Raw genomic sequence first — 11,896 nt, forward strand, 5'->3', positions numbered from 1 at the left:
TCGGCCACACAGTGGAAGGCAACAAATGCCCAAGCTCTTCACGTGCTCCTAGTTAAATGAGAGGAAACAGAAAGAGAGAGAGAGAGAGAGAGAGAGAGAGAGAGTGAAAAAATATCACTAGCCAGCCAACCTATCGTATGAGGGAATGATATTGGTACCTCTTGATGACATGGCAATCTTATGCAGCCAGCTGCTCTAATATGTTCTCTTCTTTTGCAGATAAAAAAAGAACCGAAAGTGAAAAATGTGCTGCACTATAACAATCTCATCGAATGCCTTGATCTCCATCTTACAGAAATTGATTCGATCGACTACCGAGGCAGCACATCTGAGATTAAATTGGCCAGGTTCTTTGTTCTGGAGGCAAGTGTGCTCAAGGTAATGAGGTTTGGCGTTCTCTGGCGCAACAATGAATGGCGTGCTGATCACCGCAAGCGTCTAAGCCTAAATGACAAAGTCTCCGCAGAAGCTGGATTTGTTTCTGAAACATCAAGTGGCCAGAGACTCGAAAACTTATTTGCCTTTAGTGACTTGTCAGGGCGGTGGATTTTAGTTTGTACGATAATTTGGCATCCACCTAAAGTAACGAAAGTTCTTACGTAAACTTCCTAGTAATTCCCTCTTTGTAGGTGCAGCATTACTCCTAACATTTGTAATATCAGTTTGAAACTTGTAATATTGATGTGTCCTATTCCTGCGTTTTCAGAATCCTGCGAATCAAACAGGTCCTGAGTTGGTGATGATGTTGTGCCTCCCATCTTTCACCAATAGCCGTCGGATCTAGATCTGACGCATACAAACCAAGCTTCTCCATTTTTGCAAAAATATGCCCGCACTTGTTCCCTATTTACAAACAACTCCTTGTCTGTCACAATCAGCCTCATCTCCTCCCCACCACATCTAGGAGTAAAAGGTCGTGGAAAAATCTGGCGCGATGGCCGCTGCCGGAGCCGTCCACCCCCAATCTTGGTGTGCAATGCACGGGCATCTACGCACGGGAAATTATGTCGAACAGGGCTGGTTGTAAGAAGGCTAGCTCTACAGCTATGATGATAGTGACTGTAGACGGTGAGGCTGACTATGGTATGCCGAACACGGCGCCTATACTCAGGTGTCATCTCCGGCGTAGGGTCTTGTCACTTCACTGTGAGGAGCAGCACGTAATAATTTGACCAACGGGTAGTACAGTGCTAGTACTCCTACTACTACATTGGTAGTACTACTACTACTAGTACTAGTAGCACCACTGTCTGGATTTAGGAGTACTACCATGTCCATCTGGATTTTAGTATTTGACTAGCAATATCTAGTAATGCATGTCACCAAAAAAGTTCTACTCCCTCTGTAAATAAATACATGGTGTTTTATTCCTATCGGCGAGAGAACTTAATGTTTTTTTGCTACTCCTAACTTGAGTACTAATAGGATTACATGCAATGAACTAAACACTGCATGACATGTTTGGTAGTCTCAAGTCATTGAAAGCATGCATGGCCCACATCTCTCATTGGTTGATATGTCACGAAATAAGAAACAAGGAGGGAGTTAATGCACCGTGCCTAAGTATTTTGGGATTATTTGGTTTTCGTAAGGTGACTAACACAACATTTTTGTTTACATGCATTAACATTTTATTAGTTAAATCAAAGGTCAAAACTTGGTGCAAAATGAAAAGGGGACCAATAAACTAGTAAACATCAAACTTCTCTCGTTTGGCCCCATCTAGAGGTCCGGTGAGATGACTATATTGCACCGGCACGGAGGGGGACGCAACTTCATTGACTTACGGCAACTGCCTTTGGGTGAATGACACATGGCCCCAGGGGGTGGCTGGCCCACCTATCATACAGCTAAAGGCAGGTGTAGTAGAGGGCCGAGGAGTAGTACGAAATCCTACGCACCTACGCACGCTAACCAAGGGTTGAGTGATCACTCGAATCGCAAGATCAGTTGACTAGAAGCTACGTTAAACCCATGGAGGCGATGAGCGTGAGCATCAGCCGGCTGTGCCAGATGATCCACGACGTCGGCCTGCGGCCCGGCACCGAGGAACGTCTCCAGGTAGTATTGCTTGAGGCCGCCAGGGCGAGGGGCCGCTTGGACGACAGCTTCGTCTCCTTGTTCGACCAGGTCCTCGTCGGTTTCCTCGACAAGTTCACCATCATCAAGAAGCTTGCGGACGACTTCGACGTAAGCCTCCAGCCGACGCGCCCAGGCTCTGTGATGCCCGCCACCCTCGACGGCCACTATGGTAACAACCTCTTCGACGCACTGGTGGCCCTGCGACTTCCCGCCGTCGCGCCGGAGAATGTCCACCTCATGGTCGCGCTCGCCGCGCAGCGCCTGGCGCAGCAAGACACCCTCGACATAATCACCCACATCTACGCGCAAATCGTCCACAAGGACTACTACATGCAAGAGGAGGACGATAGGACGCTGGCCTTCTTGGAGCGCAGGGTAACCTTGGACGGCACTGTTCAGAAGCACGTTGAGCTCACCGCCAACGCCGCTGCTCCTCACACGTCGGTTGGTAACCCGGCGCACTAGGGCGTGAGGATGTCGTTGAACGTTGATGGATCCGTATGTATTTTTATCTTTCCGTCAAATCCATGTAGTAGTATATGATACTACAGTAATTATCTTACCTTCCGCATCAACTTCATAATTTTCGTACATACTCCATGCATGAACGGCGCCAGAACCAAACTTCTCATTACTCTAGGCAAAATCGTTATTTTCTATCTATCGGTCGCGCCATGGAGCAGAACCAAATTTTACAAGTTACGAGTTCAAAAGGAAAAAGCATGCCGTGTTCGCGTCACACCCCCACACGGTTTGTCCGGCACGCCGCTCAAGCGAGAATGCGTGCGGTGTTGCATTTTCACTTACAAGTGGGACCGCAGTTGAGCAAACCGACTATCGGCAAACCCCCACCCCGCCTACCGTGTGATGGCTGAGAAAATAGGAGGGAGAAGAGATGGCTGTAGCACGGACTCCAAGAAAATTGGTGTCGGATGGGACTCGTGTGGGTGGCGTGTGCCGTACTGCTAGACGTGAATGCTAGTTATGGCCCATGCCACCCCACTATATCGAGCCTATATCGAGGTACGTCGAACAAATTTCCTGCAGTCCGTGCTCAGCCCTCCTCTATCTCTCTTCTCAGCCAGCCAGCAGATGCGCGGAGCCCATCGTCTGTTTGCTCACATGCGGCCCCCCATGTCGGTGAAAATGCAAGATGACCCACTGAACCTGCACATCATTCACCTCGACGTGTTGGTGATGAAAAACAAATCCAATAAAGCTCTTCGGTGGCCGCTTTTGGAGTTACTCAAGAGTACTAAGATTCTATTTACAGTTTAACCCAAGATGCACATCTCGTGGCTTCAACTACCACTCTATTTTCTTTCATGACACGACCTGGATGCTGGATGTCCCACGTGTCGGCAAAAGGAGGAAGAACCCGACCAAATCTTCGGTTCTGCTCTCGGATTAGACTAGTTGTGCTAACTTAAAAAAATTTATTGTGTACTCCCTCCGTTCCAAAATACTTGACTTCCATTTGTCCAAAAATGGATGTACCTATATACTAAGACATGTCTAGATACATATATATTTGACAAATAGAAGGCATGTATTGTGCAACGGAGGGAGTAGAATGGATGCAAGTTTTTGTATTGGGAAGAAGAGTACATCCATATATTGATAGAGCGCAATTTAGTAGATGTTCTATCACTTTTAGCTAGCACAGACGCAAGATCGAGCCTCCACAGATCAACAATCAATGCATCGAGAAGGCACTAATCCAACTTACAGGAGTAGTAAAATGTATTCTTGTGGTTCTTGTTTTCTTTGCTCTTGCTTTTCTAGTCAAAATTATCGTTGGAGTTCATGCAAAATGGAGGTGCATTTGGGGTCATGCGTTGGAGTTGGCCTTACAAGTGGGACCGCAGTTAAGGAAACCGACTATCGGCAATCCCCCACCTCGCCCGCCGCGCGATGGATGAAGTTAGAGAAACGGCGAGGTTGAAGAGATTGCTCTAGCACGGACTCCAAGAAATAATATGGTGTCAGGTGGATGTCGTGGTGGTGGCGTGTGCCGTACTCCTGGACGTGAATGCTTGTTCTGGCCCATGCCACCCTACTACTCCTACTACTTACTCCTACTACTATATAGTATACTAGTATCGAGGATTCGAGGTGCTGGTTACGTACAACGAACACATTAACATATGGCTACAATAAAAACACCCGCCCGACGCGCGAAGCATGTGAAGCTAGTACAAATTTAGAGAAGCGACTCGAAAGCCATTCATAAATTTAGTAAGTTTATCACACGCATATCATTTTATTACATACATCGATAACGAGGATACATTATAAATACTAAAGTTTTCACCAACAACAAATAACAAGCAATGAAATGAACTTCAACTCAACCATTCCTCGGCGTTGGAAATGCTTGCTTTGAACCACAAGTGATTCTCTGGGATAGGCCATCGATTGTCGATCTGGAAACCAACGCAGGACTGATCATCCAGGCTGAAGCGGCCTACTATATCCGTACCAGGGTAGGGAACCACCCAAATGTCCGAGGTATAGACACAGTTGCTTCTCATAAATGGTACTGTTAACGTTGTGTCAACAGGAGTTGGATCGCCTTTCACCATCATCGGATTGTTTTGTCCAAGGAAGAGCGAGTTTTCTCCAAGACTATCAATTATGCACCAGGGAGGAGGAGTTGGTGCTAGCACACTAGTATCCATCCCGAATACCATGCAACGGGTGTTGTAATAGGTCCGGGGAGTGCGACCATGGGAGACTACACCTCCTTCCTTAGCAGTAACATCATCAGTGGGTTGTATACACACAAGAAGAGGTGATCCATCGGAATCAGTTGCCAGGCGCCACAGAGTATATGGGCGCTACTTGTCCTCATGCTCGTGATCATCACCATCGTCATCTCCCCCTTGGTTATAAAAAATTTCAAGTATAGGAGGTGGGATGTTCACAGGACCTTGGAAACACAAGAAGAAGGTTAATTAGTAAAGGGAAACTTGCTAACCCGCATGCATGTGGATGAAACAATTATAATTACGGTGGAAGACAAACGTACTGAAACTATGAGGATCCCATGCAAAAACAGTGCCACTAGTGGTGGCAACAAACACAAGGCCCTTGTATTGAATTGCATCACAGTACTCATCCGTGTACAGAAACTGATTTTTGAGCAATGTCCATCGAGTCAAACCACAAAGGACGGCAACAAGCTTGTTGAAGATAGCAACAACATGATAGTTGTTGTAATTCCAAGAGCGGTTGGGAACTCGACAAATTGCTATCTTTCGTAGAAGACAGTCACCATGATCGTATTTGAACATGCGTACAATACCGGTGTGCTCAACCTCTAGGCAGTCTGCTGAGATTTTTGGAAGTGGAACCCGGTCACGAGTGTACACATTCACAAGTTCCCACTCGCAGTTGGACCCAATGTAAACAGCCCAATATCCATTTGCGCTCGCCCGAGCCTTGCCCTCAAGAGATGGCATCTTAACATCATACGTATCATTATCAAGTGGCATCAACTGGCACAGGGCAAGGCCTCCGTCGTGTCGGCGCTAGTCATCAGGGTCACGGCGAAGAAGATAGGGGAGATCAAACCGCTCCTTGACTCTTGGGTTCTTTGTAATGATGTTATTAGTTGAGTCGAGAATGGGCTTGAATGAACCTGCCATGCTAGCCGACGTGATGACGTCGCACCGATCAATGAGTTCCTCCACCATGTCATCTTTTAGATCAGGGCAAGAATAACGGGGTCGTTTTCGGCCTGTTCCCTCCATGGAGAAGACGATCGAACAATGGCAGAAGAAAGGGTGAAGGGCTGAAGGAAAATGGAGGAGGGAGAGGAAGAGTGTGCGACAGCAGTTCCAAATCGAGAGGGAAAGGCGAAGAGTCGGTGGACGGTTGCGAGTTTGCCACGGTTCACGAAGAGGCGCCCCGGCCTACACGTCCGTTCGGAAATACTCCTACTACTCGTCGTCATCTCACTGATATGTTGGAACGGGACCACATGTCAACGAAACATGGTGTGTAATTTCTCGTGCAAAATGCGATCTGGCTTCGTTGGCCCGAGGTGCCGCATTAGTTATCGACCTTTATTTGTTTAATGGCGTGCCGATCAGTTTTAAAGCATGACTAACTGGTACGGTATGCAGAGAAATATAAACTACTCTACTACTACTCCACCTCCAGTACTATTAGTATAAAAAAGATATATAGGCTGGAGCTTGAGTGCTTTCTTGCTAAGGGCTGCCCACTTGCTTCTCACACTACCACCCTCTCTCCAGATCTAAAAAAGATGGCCCCTCTCTCCCTCCTCACCGGTGGTCACAGATCCACCGGGGAAGAAAAGGACGTACAGCGTTGACGCACTCATCGTCGGCGAGCAAGGTCACGCACTGACGACAAGGCCGTCCTCTCAGACCTAGCGCCCATGCGGGATGGCCTGCGTCCCCAAGCTTGTTGCCCTAGTGTGTGCGGAGGATGACGACCAAGAGCGAAGCCACTTCCCGCCGACCCTCAGGTATGCTACCTCTTTTCGAACCATAACCTTGTTCTATTGCCCCATCTGCCACGTCGTTGCATGTGGATCTTTTTCCACTCCACCATCTTCCCAATTTGCTATGCTCTGCTCTGCTGGCCATGCAGACGAAAACCATAATTTGCACTATTAAAGGAAACCCTACTTCATGCAGACTAATCCATGTCTGGGTTGAATAAGGAAAGGAAGGGAGACTGTACTGTCCAAGAGAGTAGGCATCGAACCCGCGTCTAGGTTGAAAAGGGGAAAATCAGTAGCTAATAAACGAGTCTCGTGTCTCTTGGTTGAAGAAGGGTAGAAAGGCATGACAACACAATAGAGAATGACCAGGTCGATCGGTTTGTTGTCCTCGCATAGGAAAAAGGTGGCTAAAGAGAACAAAAATGGGACGTAATCCACATATGTTGCCTGGATATTTGTTGCTCTGGGCAACCATACCTCCCTCACCACTCTGCGTCCGTGGAGGTACATCGTACTGGTGCGCCCACTGTCCGAATGGGCCTCCCATGCTCTTATTGCCACTTTTTTTGCTGTTAGTATAATGCCAGCAGTCAAGTCAAGCAATGCTACTGCTAAAGTGATGCCACATTTAACTAATGCCGCTCTCAGTCTAATGACACCAAATAAATTTAAGCAATGCCATTTAATGTCACTGGATTATTTCAGTGTTAGTTGTTGATTGTGGATGTATTAAAGACTTTTCAGCTAAGGCATTCTAACTTTTGCACAGCCAGTATACCAACGATGAAACTTGTTACTACCTTCAGATTTTTAAACTGTTAATGCTTATAGATTACATACCTCACTTTCATGAGATAAGTTAATTTTTTTGTACAGTGTCACCAAAATGCCAAGGCGCTGATGTCATTTTATTTTGGTTAAACTGCACAGACAATTATGAAGACAAGAGGAAAGGTCAAGAGTGGGCACCTCCTCCTCTGGCTGTTCTCTTGAGGAGGTTTGTATGTTTGTCTCTAATGCCTGTCGACTACATACCTGACATCATGATGCAATGTTAAGTCATTTCCTTTTGTATAGTCTCACTGAATTGTCAAGGCGGTGATGGCATTTTATTTTAGTAGAACTGCACAAAATTTGCTTAGAAGAAGAGGAAAGGTCAGGAATGGCTCACTTTTCCAGAAAAAACTATGTATGCCTTCCTGACATCAGCCGGTGTTGCTTTATTTATTCCTTCAAATAGGTGGTTAGAAACAGTCTTGCTACCTCTTCCCATTATGAAATTGGAATGCTTATATTTGTGAGTCTATGCTTCAACTAGTGCCACTTTTAGAGTAATCACACTTTCGATATCTATGCAAACAGGGATGCTCGATTTTAGTGGAACTGCACAAAAAGTCCAACTAGTTCAACATTAGGAGCATGTTTTTTTCCAAACCTTTATATCCAATTGGTGGCACCATGAGCTGTTCATTACGAAGGTACAGGATTTTCTACTATCTTGCTACTCTTTTTGTACTGTCATTAGATAGTAATACTAGTGGTTTGCATGTGAATTTATTGGCAGGGTGGACCTACATTGGAGGTGCAGGACAGGATTCAATGATTGGATGCTCAATTTCGGTTGTATCGATTTCACCTCTTCCATCACTACGAACATGGATATTCTTGGTCTGATGAAGAATAGGCGCTATATTTCTGCTCTGAACCAGCAAATCAATTCAGTATGAAATTGTCCAGGGCAAAACATAACTATATCAGATTGTCCAGTGCAGAACATGACAGATGCTAAGCGGAAGAGACATGTTTAAACCGAAAATACAATGTGTGGTATATGTTTACTAGCTGCTTGATATTTGTGCAGACAGAGATGTCTGCCCGTTGCTATTTGGCAAACAAACAAAGTGCCCGCAATTTTGGTTGAACTGCACAAGAGAATAGTATAGTCACTGCATGCAGTGCCATTTGAAAATAGACACAGAAAGATTGGATAGTCACTTCATGGACTGTAGAAAAGTAGTACTCTACTATTTATTGGCCAACACTAGGTGCTTCATTGCTTTGGTCTGATTATACAATGGGCATCATTTTGCCTAAGTTAAAGTTTGTATTCCGGAAATAGTTTCGCCGTGTGATCGAGAGAAGACCAAATCATATTACAGTGGATGTTCCTCCATCATGTGTGGTTCATTCTCATGGTTCTAGCTGTTGGTGAAACCACTTACGTTTGCAAGAGGAATTGTAGACTTCACAAACAAATTTGTCTTTCAGTCTGTACTGAATGTTGGCCAAGAGAAGCATCTGTGTTAGTAGGAAGAACAGATGTTTTTTCTAGATCTGTGCTTTTGGAGCTACATATTTGTATATCATCTGTGAATCATTGAGATGCATTAACATGTTGATCTTATGTATGGGAATCGTACTAGTTAGTTTTAGTTGCGACGCAAGATCCGAAGTGGCTGATCTTTTCTTTTGGAGCTACATATTTGTATATGATATGTGAATCATTGAGATGCATTAACAGTTACTTATTTCTGTTCGCTCAGTGTTTACAAGTTACTGATCGATCACTAGCTAGCCTACAAATGCGCTCCTGGCAGTTTTATTTGCGACGCAAGATGCAAAGTGGCAGTTTTTTGAATAAAAATGCCTACCTCTGAAGAAACTGACAGGCTACACTATCGATCCTACACGGATAAAAATGCCTACCTCTGAAGAAACTGGCAAGCTACACTATCGATCCTACACGGATAAATAGCGAATCACGCACGTACTACCTCCTTTCCGGTTTGCAGGGCTCAATTCAAGAAACGACCTACTCGGTCCTACACGAATAAATAGCGGATCACGCACGTACTAGTACCTCCTTTCCGGTTTGCAGGGCTTAATTCGAACCTCTCACCAACCAAGGTACTCCCTCCGTCCGGGATTTATTAGTCTCGTGAGCAAAGCAGCAAGACCAAGGCATGGCAATAATTAACGACATGCAGAAGTTTAGCCTAATTAATTCCAGCAATTTAAGTGGCTGCATGCGGGCCCTCGGCTGCGACTCGTTGCATGCTGCTTCGCGTACTGCCTGCGAGCGATTCTGAGTGCCTGCATGTAGCCGGCCATAATTAAGGCAGCTAACTGATGCGAAAAAAGATACGCTTTAGATCCGTGGAATTATTATTGACAAGGAGGGAGATGATTCAAGTGCACTCGTTTGACCGCCATGCCGACGTGCGACCCAGACAGGACGGGACGGCATAGTCATAATTTCAGTTTATCTAGTTTTCCACGGCAAGCTGGCGCGCTAAGCCATTACGCATTGAATTCCGATGACCGTCGCGCTACCTTCTGCCTATATGTACTATTTCCCAGCCTTCTCAGGTGCCACCGTGACCCAACTCGCCATATCCTCATAAGTCCCCACCGGCCCGACGTCGCTCGCCACGTCCGCCATGCCCCCGCCCGTCCGCGGTAAGCGACGCCGGAGGCGGTCACCGCTGGAACTAGTTTTTGGGTTTTCACCGGATGGCAGACGGAGGGAGGAGGCATTCTATCTGTCTTTAGATGGCAATGCGGAGATCAAGGAGTTGATGGAGCGCGACCGCATGGCGGAGGAGCAGGAGTTGTTGGAGCGCAACCACCTGGCAGAGGAGCAGCATATCGCCAATTTGCACCGCCAGCGGGACATGGAGCAGCAGCGCACCGACGCTCTGAGTCGCGAGCAGAGCGCCCGCAACTGGGCCGACTATGTGGAGGCCGGCGCGCGGCAAATAGCCCTAGAGATTGTCGGGCACGCACGCGTTCGCGACGCCAATTTTTACTACCAGCTCGTCAAGTGGGTTTCCCGCTTGGAAGCCGAAGCTTCGGTGGACCACGCCGACATGGAAAGGGCCAACGCGCGCGAGCAACGCGCCCTATCGCACCTCTAGCAAGTCCGAGGCGAGGCGGGGGACGCTGGTGCCAGCGTTTAGCATGGACAGCAGATGGCGGCCGGCAACGTCTAGTTAGCTAACAGTAAGTTAGTGCTTGTACGCTACTAGAGTGTTAGTGGGAGTAGATAGTTAAGTTGGCTATGATGCTTGTCAACGTGGAAGTTCAGTACTCTATATGTGGATCAGACCTGTTACTTTGCTCTGAATGTTGAACTTTCCGTTTGAACGTATGGAATGGGCTGTTATTTTTTTAAATGGGTTGTATTTGTCCTCCACGGTTTAGAGGCTGACTTGTGGGCCTAGCAAGTTGACGCGTACACAATCAGGAGATGATTGTACATGGAGAGGATGACAGTAGGGACCCGCCAAGGTCATGGCAGTACGCAAGCAAGTGCCTCCTTATTTCAAGCCAATAAAAAAATGGCTCCTCCTAGTGGATTTTTGACATCTGGGTCCCATGCCATTGTCAACGTAGTCAATAAACGAGAGAATTGCACAACGAGCGGCTGACACCAGGGACCTAGCAGCTTGCCCAGTTATTTTTGTTTTGGGTTAATTTGATAAATGCCACTCCAAATCTGGTGTATCCGAGAAATGCCACTGCAATTTCCAAACTGTGAAAAATGCCATTTCATGCCATTTCTAGTGGCATTTTTCGAAGTCTGGAGTGGCGTTTTTCAAAGTTTGCAAACTGCAGTGGCGTTTTTTCAAAGTTTGCAAAAATTGCAGTGGCATTTTTCAAAGTTCGGAAATTGCAGTGGCATTTTTATGAATCGCCATAATTGGAGTGGCATTTATCTAATTTCTTTTTGAGACGGAAGCAGGGTGTCAACTGGGTTGTGCGGGACACTCTGGCCTGTCTAGACAGCCTTTTCTTTTATGTTTACCACAGACCAGCCCAGTAGTTTTTTTTTCTTTCTGAAAATGGCTAGCCCAGTTCTTTTGTGATTTGTCAAGTAAGTCGCTTTATCAGGCCTGTTTGGCTGTAATTCTTTCAAGACGAGGAGAGCTTCATTCGGCTGACCGAGAAAATGGCCTATTAGTAATGAGAAATGGGTTGTACATTTTTAAAACACATCAAACCCGCAATTATTTTCAAATATCTTTTTTTCATTTTGAGATTTTAAATTGCATTGATTTTTATGCGTGGACAATTTATTGGATTTTATATTGATATACATTTATTTTTAAAATCAGTCTGAATGTGACTCGAAATTTCGGGATTAAAAACAGTTCAGACCGCACCGACATATGCAAAATTTCGTATAATTTTTTAACCGTGGCTACAATATGGGCTGTAATGCTAACATAAAGAATATGGGCTCCAAAAAAACCCGTAAGAATTAGCAAATGGGCTGTAAATTATTTGAAATAATGGCAGATGGGCTGTATGCTGTTTTCCACATATTTGAGGCTT

Source organism: Triticum dicoccoides, chromosome 2A (genome assembly GCF_002162155.2).
Source record: "Triticum dicoccoides isolate Atlit2015 ecotype Zavitan chromosome 2A, WEW_v2.0, whole genome shotgun sequence".
Taxonomy (NCBI): Eukaryota; Viridiplantae; Streptophyta; class Magnoliopsida; order Poales; family Poaceae; genus Triticum; species Triticum dicoccoides.